We start from the raw sequence: 13071 nt of genomic DNA on the forward strand, positions 1-13071 counted from the left end.
TTGGTAGTGATGTTCAGTTTGTGACTTCCAGCGATATTGATACATGTCGTCCAGCTTTGCACCCGGCTGCACAAGTGGCAACAGAAACAACGCCACCTGCCGTCATGTTTTCATATAGCCTCGCAATCACAGTTTGTTTAAAAGGATCGAGCATATATATCGCCTGTTGCGTGGGTTTGGGAGTACACGCGAACCGGTCCCGGTGCGACAGTATCGTATTCTGGCCTATAATGCACTGCTATACAGGGTGTAAAAGCTAAATTTAGCCAGGGTTTAAAAATATACCCCTGCAGTCTACGTCGACGCGACCTAATGCATGTTTCAAGCTACTGTATGCAGCAAGTCAAACTACTTTTTATATTATGCTTAATTGTATAATTAATTAATTGCATAATAAATTGTATAATTATTGTTCCATTTTTAAAACTAGGAAAACCACCTACTGTTACTAGCAGCTATAGGCCCAATGCCCTCACCAGCTGTCTAGGGAAATCCTTTCGAAGTGCATTGAATATCAGACTAACCTTCGTGTTAGATGCCTATAAGCTTTTCGATGTTCACCGATACATGCCCCACTACCGACCTCATAGTTCGTCTTGAAAATACTGGCAGGGAAGCTTTCATACCTAAACAACATTGTATTGCTGTATTTTTTTATTTAGACAAGGCAAATGACACAACCTGGAGGTTTGGGACTCTTCATGGCCTGGCGGAGCTGGGCTTCGGCGGCAGGATTTTGAAATGGTGAGAGAATTGTTGTCTAACAGTTCCTTTTGTCTGCCTAGGCTCAACCCTTTGAAAGACTATTATTCAGGAAGATAGAGTACCTCAAGTACGCATTTTAAGCACAACACTTGTTATTGTAAAAATGAATTCTATTAGGAAAATAATCCCAAGGTCCTTTATGTGTTCTTTCTATGTAGACGATCTCCAGATAGCTTGCACATCCTCCCAAATATCAACATGCTCAAGACAGATACAGGTAGCGATAAATAAACTGGCAACGTGGGCGGACAGGAATCGTTTCTGTTTTTCTCCACAGAAAACAATGGCAATTCTGTTATCACTCAAAACAGGCTTACAGACAAATCCCACACTATATCTGAACGAAACCGAATTACCTGTAAGAAATGAGCGTAATTTCTAGGCATAACTTTTGATAAAAAGCTCACTTTCCTGCCTCACATAAACGCGTTGAAAGAAAAAGCTTCCTGCTCTATAAACACGCTCAAATTCCTTTCACACAATCACTGGAGGTCCGACAGGACAAGCCTTCTACAAGTTTATCGTTCTCGGGTAAGATCCGGTTTAGACTATGGCTGCATGGTATAAGGTTTAGCAAGGCCGTCTTACGTCAAACGATTACACCCAGTACAGAATTTAGGTTTTCCTCGTTCAACTGGTGCATACAGGACGTCACCCATAAGCAGTCTGTATGTACAAACCAGTGAACCAACACTTGCAGACAGAAGAAGCATGCTCACATGCTTATACATTCTAAAAATCTGTTCCCTACCGAACCATATTTGTTAACCTATAGTTACAAGTCACCTATCTTGAACGCTGTTTGACAAAAAACCTCAGACTACGAGACCACAGCTCTTACGACATGAAGAGATCTCCGAGAATCTCAGCGCAATCGACACGCTACCTGCCATGGCACAAATACGAGACCCACTACCTCCTCGGTACACTTTCCCTACTCACCCTTGCACACTTCCATAAGAAACAATCTCCACAGCATCATGTCATACAGGAATTCCTTTCACTCGAAGAAAAATATAGTAGTTTTACGGAATTTTAGACTCACGGTTCTATAACGGATGTCTACGTAGGAAGCGCAGTGAGACCGTATTCACTGCCGAATACTACGCAGTATGTATGGCCACAGAAAAAATACTAAACGAGAACCTCACCCACAATATTATTTACACAGACATCTTAAGTGTACTTACAGCTTTCCACTCTAGAAATGCAATCACCTCTCTTGTCGGTGACATCGTACACAACGTAGTAACAGCCACAGCTCGAAGTCAAAACATAAAACTGTGCTGAGTCCCGAGTCATGCCGGAATAAAAGGCAACAAGAGAGCAGATTTGCGCGCTGCTCAAGCTCGTGTCAAGGAAATAAAGAGAGTTAATATGCCCTTTTAGGATTGCATGAACTTGATACATTTAAAATCAGGAAAAAATGGCAGTCAGTTTGGAACAACGAAGTAAATAGCAAACTACATAGGGTAAAGCATATTTTAGATGAATGGGAGTCATGTGTACACCAGCAAAGTTTTAAGGAAGTAATTCTGTGCCGTTTACATATAGGCCACACACACATTGCACGTAACTTTCTATTGACAAAAGAAGACAAACCTGTTTGTAAAAAAATATGGAGACGAACTAAGAGTTAATCACATTTTATACTCATGCATGAAAGTCGAAAAATTAAGGAAAAAGTATTTCACTCAGATTGTACTGAACAAATTCCTTTACACTGCTTGTTAATCTTAGATGAAGATCCAATTGTTGACAGGTCTTGTGTATTTAGGTTTTTAAGCGAAGCAGGTTTTGTCACGAAAGTAAGTTTTCACCCACTGTATTGCTACATTTCTTGATACACCTGAGCCACCTTGTTATTTCTGAGAAGGCGGAGATTTTTATTTCATTGGTTGGGAGGCGCGACATCCTTGCCCAGCCAAGGATGGCTGCTGAGGCTGCCCGACTACTTTAAAGCTGCTACTACTAGCCAGTTATAAAGTTTCTTTCCCCTGTCATCGCTAAGCAATACAAACCAATGTTTTAGTCCCTCTACCCACCGATAATTTTAATATCTATAAATAATTTTTCAAAAAACAATTTACGTAGACCTTGGGCTTGGCCCATGATGCCCTTAGTTCCCTATGTGGCTTGAAATCCAACACAAAACTCTCCAACACAACAGTTTCTACCCGCCGGAAGCCGGGAAGAAATTTAGGACCGGTGAAAGTGCCGGATACGCAAGGGTTGGAGCCCCGAGGACCGGAATCCCAAGAGCCGGAACCTTCAGAGTGAGAGCACCGAGAGCTTGAACCCCGAAATCCGGAGCTCCGGGCGCCGGAAGAGCGAGAGTCCGAAGCCTCAGCGCCTGAAGCTTGAACATGGGGGGGGGGGGGGGGGGGGCAGGGTTGACGGGGCCATGCGCAACGGGAACAGAAGGGGCGGAGGTAAAGGGGTCGGCGGTGCGAAGCAAACCTGGATTCCCGCGCTATCTGCCATCACAGACCGCGGTATCGAGGCTCACAGCACGCCTGCTGCGGCAGTACTGTGAGTGAGCCTCCACACCATGCTCTGTGACGGCAGATGGAGCAGCAGTGCAGTTTTGCTTAGCTGCGCCATGGATCGCAGATCCCGCAAGCTTTAGCGGCCGACAGTGCCTTTCCAAAGCGGAGCCGTCCAGAGCGGAAGCTAGGTCGCTCGTGCCGACATGTAGGAGAATTGTCTAGGCTGTTCGAGGTACTATATCCAGGAGCGTAAACACATCCACGATGATGCCATCGCATTAGGTGACGAATGCTGGAGTAGCCAGGCATAGAAGATCAATATGTTGGAGGGAGTGCTTTGCTTGCGAATTATCCAGCGACTGCCGAGACCTCAGACCTTGCAAATTTCAACAATGCGCTTTTCGCTGTGGTTTTCCGGAGTCCATAGTTGTTTCATAAGCAGAAATTGAAGGTCTTATGGATGCGGTGAAACAAAAGCAGCTGGATCGACTCGAGTTGAAAGAGCGAACAACAGCAGCAGCAACAGAATTGTGCGGTAGCAGCGAGTCATGAAGGTTTTTTCTTAAAAGAAATGTGTGAGATGCGCGTTTGTTCTGCGTTAAATGAGGAAGGCAGATGAGACTAGAGATGTTAGTGCGCTGTTTTTCGACTAAATATATATTGATTACTAATGCAGCTTTTATGTCCATTTCAGTGGTGCCCGTTGCTGCACTGTTTTCCTTTTTCAATCTGGAATTTTATAATGGCTGTCGGAGCAGCTGCCGCGCAACCAGTATACTAACTCAGTGCTGGCGCCTGACCATGCTTGAAAACGCCGAAATGGTGTGCTCTCAAAACAGTTTTGTTTTGTATAATGGGAAGTATTGAATAAGATACCGGTGATACTGCGACAGAATTTCACGCTGCAGAGCGCCAGCATACTTATGCATGGCCAAGGGTGGATGTGCAAGATAATATTGGGAATATTTCACATTAACACACCCTTGCCCAGGTCTTTAATATGACAGCTTTGTCACCCGGATGCTGTCGAGATAGCATATAAAGCATTTTTTGGAGTGTGGGAGGATAAGTAATGAGCACAGAATACCCGCAGTGAGTGCGAATGCCTCGAAGACCGAAATTGGTTCTCAAAATTCTCTCAGCTAATCAACTGCAGCGTTATACTAGGTAGAATGCTGGTAAAACACCTTCACGGAGTAGCGTAAGGGTGAAACCGACCGCGACCTTTCCTACAATTTAAGCTCCTTCACCATAATTTTACAGCAAGGCGCTTCTAAAAGTAACGCCAAGCCTACACTGTGAACATTTGCGCTATGCCAAATCACATTGATCTACAGAGACAAGAAGCTAAACGTGCCGACCAAAGCCTCGCCAGCTGCCCCTCTGACCTCCTCCTGCACGCTCCTCGTGTGGACCGTTCTTCTTTTTGCGGCTATGTATGCGAAATCGGGTGCCGTCTGCTCGGTGCACCTGTCACAGCATATGGCGAGGATCAGAGGCAACCATCCGTCCTATAAAAAATGAATACATGAAGCCAACAGGTATGTGGCGATCCAAACAGCACTGCTAGCCCCGCATAGAAAACTAGCTGCGGCACCGCTGCCGGCGCGGTCACCGGCCGGAGTACCACGAGTCCCAGGGTGCATCTCAGCGGCGGTTTCGTAGCACAACTGCTTGTGTTTGGTTTAGTTTATGGGGGTTTAACGTCCCAAAGTGACTCGGTCTATGCGGCACGCCGTAGTGAAGGGCTTCGGAAATTTCGACCACCTGGGGTTCTTTAACGTGCACTGACATCGCACAGTACACATGCCTCTAGGACTTCGTCCCCATCGAAATTTGACCGCCACGGCCGAGATCGAACCCACGTCTTTGGGGTCAGCGGCCGAGCGCCATTACCTCTGTTCCACCGCTACGCACCCCAACTGCATGTGAAATCAGTCTGTTACGATTACACAAAGTCTAAAGACTACCGCACAAAGATCCCTGGAGAAAATTTATCTCGCAGTACAAAGTAATAATGGAGTTTTCTTCTTCTTCCCAAAACGGTGGCTCTTGCTCTGCGAATAGCACGCGTGATCGCTAGCTCAGGGTAAATGCATAGCGTGAGCGCGTGCACTGCATTCTCAAGCGCGTAGCGGTCGGAGCGATGCAGATTTCAATAAAACTGTACCTTAATAGGTATTTTACTTGAAATATTGTAAGTTTCAGGTTGTAGTCAATTTTCAGGCTTGTTCATCGACGTTAGTGCGTCTGTTTTTCCAACTTTCTCAGTACGACGCTACATTTAGATACCATTTTTTTTTAAATAAGGTGCTCCTTTCACCTGAGAATCTTCAGTGGACTCTTTGGACCGGCTCCCAGGGAGCAGGAATCCGGAGTCACACTTACCTGGTGTTGGAAACTCAGCGATCAACAAAGCTGAGTTCCCGGGTTGAGGCCGGTGCATTGCACTGCGGCCGGCTGAAGCCCGCCTCTTTCCCAAACTGGGGAAGCTAGAACACTAAATTTTTGGTAGTGGGGGTTCGGCAGGCACCCCGAACCCCCGAACTATACGAATCAAAAGGAAGATCTATGATACCTTCTTCGCAATGAGGAGATCAGTGAAATACGCGTTAGGATCGAGGCAGTAGGAAACTATGGTTATAGGCTGTAGAAAAAGGGGGTGCAGTTATTAGTAGAGTGCGCGGTGAAAAATTATGGATGATTAATGTCTTCCGCAAGACTAAAAATTAAATACACCGTTGGATAGGTGATGCGGAAGCCCATTAAAGATTTAGCGGTTAGAGGGAAAGGAGAGGAATTCAATATATCTTTGCAGAACAGATATTCGGCTTTAACTGAGAGAACGATAATCTCAGAGCTATCATTACGAAAACCGTTCTACAGGATACTAGCAAGCTACCTGTGCGGACGAAATATCTGATTAAGAAACGCCAAAGCATGAAGGCGTCTAACCCCACAGACAGAATTGAACTGGCAGAGCTATGTAAGTTAGCGCAAGGTAGAAAACATGGGGAGAATCGAGCATGCTCTAAAGAGAGAGTGAGAGAGAAAACTTTTATTATAAAGGAATTCAGGCCCGCCCCTGAGTCCCCGCGCGACCGCACTGCACTCAAGAGTTATGTTTTTAAGGTCTACAAAACTTACAGCCCGGGTAGCGGCGACGGCCTGCACGGCCGGGTGCTCCTAGCACAGCAGGGTCTCCCAGTGCTCCCAGGTCTTCAGGTTCTGTAGGCCCCGCGGCGGAGGGTCCGCCGGGCAGAGGGAGATGATATGGAGGGAAGAGGGGAAGGATTTTGGGCACAGCGAGCAGGCAGGAATGGGGAAGGATTGATTAGAGCGGGCTAGGGTAAGGCGAGAGTGTTTCTGCAGTCTCCGCCAGTGTGTTGCGTGTTTGTTATCTAGGGAGGGATGGGGCGGCAGGTAAAGCTGACGCGAGGCTCTATAGGCCTGTGTCAGCTGGCTGAATGAGTGCATGCGCTCCTTCGATCCGAGGCGATCCGATCCGATCCGAGGCGACCTGAGCCCAGTCAATAGGGATAAGGCAGTCATGATCGCCTGATGTTCAATTCGATTAAAAGCTTTACAGTTATCCAAAGCTTCGAATGCTTTGGTGTGACCCGGAATAAGTGGGTCGAAAATGTGTTTTTGTTGCAATTGCGTCCTGCGCGGATAGATGGGGTGGAATCCCAACATGCTCTGCGGGTATACATTGTTGTCGACCATGTGCCTTGTGAGTCTCGCTAACAAAACATTCTCGAAAAGCTTCCCGAGGCATGACCTCCCGTGAGCACTGGCTGAAGGATTGCGTAATTTGGGCGATCGAATGGTCGTCCAGATTTCGAGGGATAGAAAGCAGGGTGGCCTTGTTCGTTAGATTTTCTTCCACTCACGAAATGTTTGCTGCACATCCTGGTATCCACTGCAGCTCTCCATTTGCTGTCGTCAGTGTTGTAAAAGCAACGGATTCAGCGTCAACGCACTCGGCGAAACGGCGGAACATCAAGTAGCTTACTTCTGCCGTCGGCCGAGCGCGATCCTGCGTTGACGCCGTTCTACTTCATACGGTCGGCTAGGAGTCCTGTGAAACCTCGTTCCTGGTGCGTTGCTATACTTGCTGTTGCCGCCCACAACGCGTCAATTCGTGTTGCATTTCGACATTGTGTAGAAAAGGCAACAGCTACGCACAAAACAGTGCACAAAGTGGCTTTTCGACCGGAAGCGGGCCAACCGTTTCCCTCTGAGTGCGCCTCACCGACGCGAGGGTCGCCCTCGTGGGCGCGGGAACGTTCGCGACGCGCCTGTGCTGTGCTTCGGGCGCACCTGTGTGTAGCCGGCCGAGCTTCAGCCAGCTATCATCGCCCCGATTATAGCCGAGTGTTGTTGGTTGGTCCCACGCAAAAGCGACCGTTGGTGTGAACGCCTTGCGCGCCCCTTTTTGTTTCACACTCGGCTCGCAGCGCGCCCGTTCGGATCACCTGAATTTCTTTTCGACTCCTGCATGTGCTTCATTTTTTTTGTGCTTTGCGGATACAGGGCTACACTCCCAAACAGCCATATTACATTGGTTGTCCAGAAGAACTGAAAAAAAATGGACAGGGAGCTGTGCTGTATTAAGCGACCTTTGGCCATTCGCCGACGGCAACGCTCGCTTTCCCCAAGACAGTTTGGAAAGCGACTAAATGGTAGCAGCGGTTTTTTTTTTCACTGTCACGTCTTAATGCGATACAATGTATGTTGCGGGGCTACTTGGTTTTTGTCAGACACTGTGAAATCACAGCGCCTGCAGACGCGGACACATAGAGTATGTACACAGTTGTGTGTCTGTCCTCTCTGCATCCTCATTTGCAAGCGCTGTGATTCGACTATGTCTTAATGGCATCTTGCCTGCAAAATACCTTAAACATTTTGTTTTGCTTCTTCAAGGGGTTTTCCACTTTGTGCAAGATGAGGCGACGGAGGCAGACATTGTAGGACGTACTCATTGCTTAGTGCCGTTCATTGTGCACATGTAATCTCTGTATGGAGAGTGCGCCGCCGTGGTGGCTCAGTGGTTACGGTGTTGGGCTGCTGACCCGAAACACGCGGGTTCGATTCCGGCCGCGGCGTCTGAATTTCGATGAAGGCGAAATTCTAGAGGCCCGTGTACTGGGTATTGTCAGCGCACGTTAAACAGCCTTAGGTGGTCGAAATTTCCGGAGCCCTTCACTACGGCGTCTCCCATAGCCTGAGTCGCTTTGGGACGTTAAACCCTAATAAACCAACAAACCAAACTGTATGGAGAGCACAGCATGTGTTTTAACATCCATCAGCTCCTTCACACGTTCGATAGCACAAACGATCAGGGGCCGCTGCGAGCACACTTATCCTATGCGTTTGAGTCCAACATTGGCCACTTGAAGAAGCTGGTGACTTCAGCTAAGGGTGTTCTACTACAGGTTGTATTACTACAGGGTGTGTTACTACAGCTCCTTGAACAAACTCATCACACTTCTCAGCTCGCAAACGCAAAACTTTCTGAGCAAACAACGTGCGCCAAACAAACAGCTTGTTGGTGTTCTTGGCAGACCAACAGAACTGCCATAGCCTTTCTTTGAGGCTGTTTACAGCCAGATTGGCTTCATAATGTGCGGTCCTGTTGTGGAGCACGGCAGAGTATGCAGAGTACCTGGGTATGCGTTTCACAGCGAACAATAGAAAGAGACCTAACATGAGAAACAACACTGCTGCAGTCTTGCAATTATAAGTGGACATAAAAATCAGCCATAAAATTTCTTTTCAGGATATCCATAAAAAATTTATTGCTTTTGCAGTAGCACGCAAATTCTCTACTACCTCATGTTTTGAGAGTACACACATCTTAAAAGCTGAGAAGGTCCATCATACCTTTTATAAATAAATCAAGTCTTGAACCGTGTACCTATTAAAGGACAGACAGAAAAGTTTTTCATATAACTTGCCTTCTAGGCTTTCCACAGGGACCCGTGAGCATGTTTTGTTTTGTTTAAGGAGCAGGTTTCTTGCTATGAAATTCACTAAATTTGTAGACAGTGTGTTTTCATGACTCAATGCCAGCATTCGGAGACAGCATAGAAGTGGGCTCCGAACTAATTTAAACCGCCTCGTCTTTCTTAACCTGCACTGCAATCACACAGCAAACAGGGATTTATGGTATTTCGCCTTCTCGAGATATGGCCACTAGATCAGAGTAATCTACTGTGCATTCCTTTTGCAATCAGTTATTACAGCTTGATCTGTGGTAGTACCACGGATGCAAGCAAAAGGGATTTGTTTCATCATAGTGTAAAGTACTGAACCAACACGGACGAGCTGTTTACTCATTTCAGTATCGTCAGATTCCAAACTTTAACATTTAGCCACTAGGCAAGTCTGTTTATATTTATGCTGTCTGTTTATATTCAAGCCGCTATACACCACATACAGAAACGCACCCTGACCCCTTCTCTCCAACAGGAGGTCGAACGAGCGGTCTCTGCACTGCAGCCTTCCATCGTTTTCCTCCGCTGGGTCCCTGGACATTCAGGGATTGACGGCAATGAGCTGGCCCATCAGCTCGCCCGCGACACACTTTTCCGGGCACCGTTGAACCCCTGGCCCAAGCCCTCGGAGGACGGTGGGAGACTCACCCTTCGCCGCACCATAAAAGAGGTCTACCTTGAGCTCCGCCTCGACAAACGCCTTTACCCTCCCCCTCATCCATCACTCACGGTGCCGGAGTCTCGCCTTCTTCGGCACATTCAGATGAATGCAGTTATCACCCCGTCCCGCCTCTTCCTCTATCGCTATCGATCGGACCCTTCCTGTCCCAACTGCCCCTGTATCTATGCGGACCTGGCCCATTGCCTCTTCTATTGCCCGGCTGCTCAGCAGTCGGGTTCCTTCCCCCCACCCTCTCTATCCATCACCACCTGGCTCGACTGGCTTGGCGCTGAAGGGGAAGAAGAACAGCGGCTTCTGGTCGCCCAGGCGGTCGACATGCTCAGCCTATAAATTATGGTCGATTAAAAGTCTTTTACTACTACTACTACTATTTATGCTGTCTGTTTATATTTATGCTGTCTGTAAGGAAATGAATACTTTAATGGTGCATCCAGTTTTCTTGTACAGGATATAGTCGTCAATGGTACACCATAATGCTGCACCACAAAATAACCTACTCTCAGTAACTGCATCTGAAACTGAACCCTTAGTGACATTCATGACGTATTTTTAAGGCTGCAATCTTATTTATTTGCATTTCTTGTTTTTGATTGTGATTGAAGTTGCTTGTATACTTGTGAGATAGTAATTTTGCATTTGTGAACTGACTTGCGCTGAGTAATGAGCAGGATGTGCATCCTAAACACCAAATGCTATTTTTCCGTTCCATTTACTTTACAAGCATTCCTTACAACATGTCCAGTATAAGATTCTACTTTTTAGTAAAGCCTGCCATCTTCGTTTATGGTAAAACGAAACAGGTGCAAAAAAATGCTAAATTTAAGGAGGCACTTAGGGCAGCCTAGTGCGGTAATGCGAAAGCATTTGTATTATGGCGCCATCGGCTGGGTCAGCGTCGTGCATTGCGAGGGGGGGTGGTTCAGTCGATCCACATGACGGCGCTACGACACGTGAAGCAAGAAATAAATTTATCAGAGACGTACTTCTGCACTCGGTAAATTGGGGTGTCTCCAATTTGCATGCTAATTTGCAGCTCTTAATACTAACAAAGATTTTCTGCTGACTCTCAATAGTTCCATTCTGCCAACACAATGGAATGTCGGGAAGGTGGTTCCATGGTGACGCTTGGCAGTGGTGACGGCGGTGTGAACGGCAGCTAACCAAATCTTCAACATATCGCGGATTATCGTGCAAGGTGGAATACCGTTTAATCTACGAGGAAGTGTTAGCGATTGCAAGTTGGCCGGCTTCTTGCTTCTTGCGCACCTGCTACATCGTCCGGCTGCGCCAGACCAACGACCACTGCAGACGACTACTTCATCGACACACGAGAGGGCTCTGCTGTTCGCCAAGGACAAGCCTACACCAGAGGGAGCGGCCACGTCACGTGTCTACCACGGTGGCTATAAAGCCGCAGCGCGTCCCGGAGGCAACGCTTGGCAGTGGTGACGGCGGTGTGAACGGCAGCTAACGAAATCTTCAATATATCGCAGGTTAGAACATTTCTTTATTGCGCATTGCTGTTGTTATCCCCGTCACTGCTGCCAAAGCTTGAGTGATTTTTTTTCGCTGAGTGGTTTTTGTTCACCCAGTACAAAATGACGAAAGAAATTGTCAAGCTTTTTAACGAATTGGGAGATGAACTGAAAACAGAGTTGAAATCCCAAAGAGAAACAATGGAGAGGAACTTCCGCTTAGACGAGCGCACCTTGCGCACTGAACTTGAGGAAATCAAGGCAAGCCTGGAATTCTGTGGTAAGGGACTTGACGAAGCAAATAAACTTCTGGCAACAGCTTTAACCGACAACAGCACATTGAAGAAGGATAATGAAATGCTGAGGCAGAAATTGTAGGTCGCAGAAAAGGAATTAAATGATTCCCGAGCAAGCTTAGTGAAATCTGAGCAATACACACGAAACAGGAATCTAGAAATTAAAGGTGTGCTGCAGGAACTAAACGAAAGCATTCCCGAAATTTTGGAAAAAATTGGTGTTGCGATTGGGGAGCCAATTACCCGCACTGACATTGATGCATGCCACAGGGTACCAACGAAGGACAAAAACAGCACAAACATTGTCGTGCAGTTCCAAAGGCGCGACAAGCGTGACAAAGTCCTGGAAAAAGCAAAAAAGGAAAGGGTCAAAAATGCTACCCTGGGCTTGCGCAACAAGACTTCAGAGGAGGAATATTCTGACTCCCAAACAGAGCAACCCATATATATAAATAACCACCTATGCCCTTACCTCAAGAAACTTCTGGGAACAGCCATCGCGCGCAAGCGCGAGCACAGGTGGCGATTTGTGTGGGTCAGAAACGGCTTAATTTTTGCCCGTCACAGCGATACGTCACCTGTCGTTTCAATCAAACATGAGAGCGACCTCGACAAGATATGCGCTATCGCGGACGTCTCTGAACCCTTGTCATAAGCTTTTCTATAAGCCTGCATTGGCAATCATGGCGATTCTTCCGGAAGATGTCCAGAAAACAATCCAAAATAATCACGCAGACAAATGGTTCAAAGTCTTTCATCTAAACGCTAGATCTGTCCGGCCAAAATGGGATGACATACTGCTTTTGTTGGAGTCATGCGGCGCCAAGTTTGACGTACTGATGTTCACGGAAACCTGGAACAGTGATGATTCAGAACGTTTAGTTCTACGCGACTACAATAATTTCTACTTGAACAGAAAAGACAGCCGAGGGGGCGGGGTTGCCATACACACATTACTTCCCGGTTTCATTGTCGTATCTGAATATACTACAATGAAGGCGGATTACGAAGCGTTATCTCTCCGAAAGGGCAAGAATATGCTCACTGTTCTGTACAGACCCCCTCATGGAAGTGTGGCAGTATTTTTTAATTTATTGGAGGATTTACTGTCTTTTGCAAATACACATAGATACGTACTTACTATCGGCGGAGACCTAAATATTGACATCTTGAACACTTCAAGCACTACTAGAGAACTCCTAACGATTTTAGAGTGCAATAATTATCGCAACTGTATAACAACTCCCACTCGTGTTACGCCCGTGTCATGTTCCTTGATTGACATGTTTATTACAAATGTATCAGACGAAACCATCGTAACTAACGTCCTAAGTTCTGACATCAGTGACCACCTTCCTATCATTT

The 13071-nt window shown here is 46.7% G+C and overlaps 1 non-coding gene across 1 annotated transcript; it reads left to right on the top strand.

Moving 5' to 3' along the window:
- Window positions 1-5634: 5634 nt before the first annotated feature.
- LOC149356925 (U1 spliceosomal RNA) lies at window positions 5635-5799 on the top strand. Its single transcript, XR_016291984.1, has one exon. It is a non-coding gene; the product is annotated as a U1 spliceosomal RNA (small nuclear RNA).
- The last annotated feature ends 7272 nt before the right edge of the window (window positions 5800-13071 follow it).

The sequence above is a fragment of the Amblyomma mixtum genome, chromosome 3 (assembly GCF_055824585.1).
Source record: "Amblyomma mixtum isolate Tamu chromosome 3, ASM5582458v1, whole genome shotgun sequence".
Classification (NCBI taxonomy): domain Eukaryota; kingdom Metazoa; phylum Arthropoda; class Arachnida; order Ixodida; family Ixodidae; genus Amblyomma; species Amblyomma mixtum.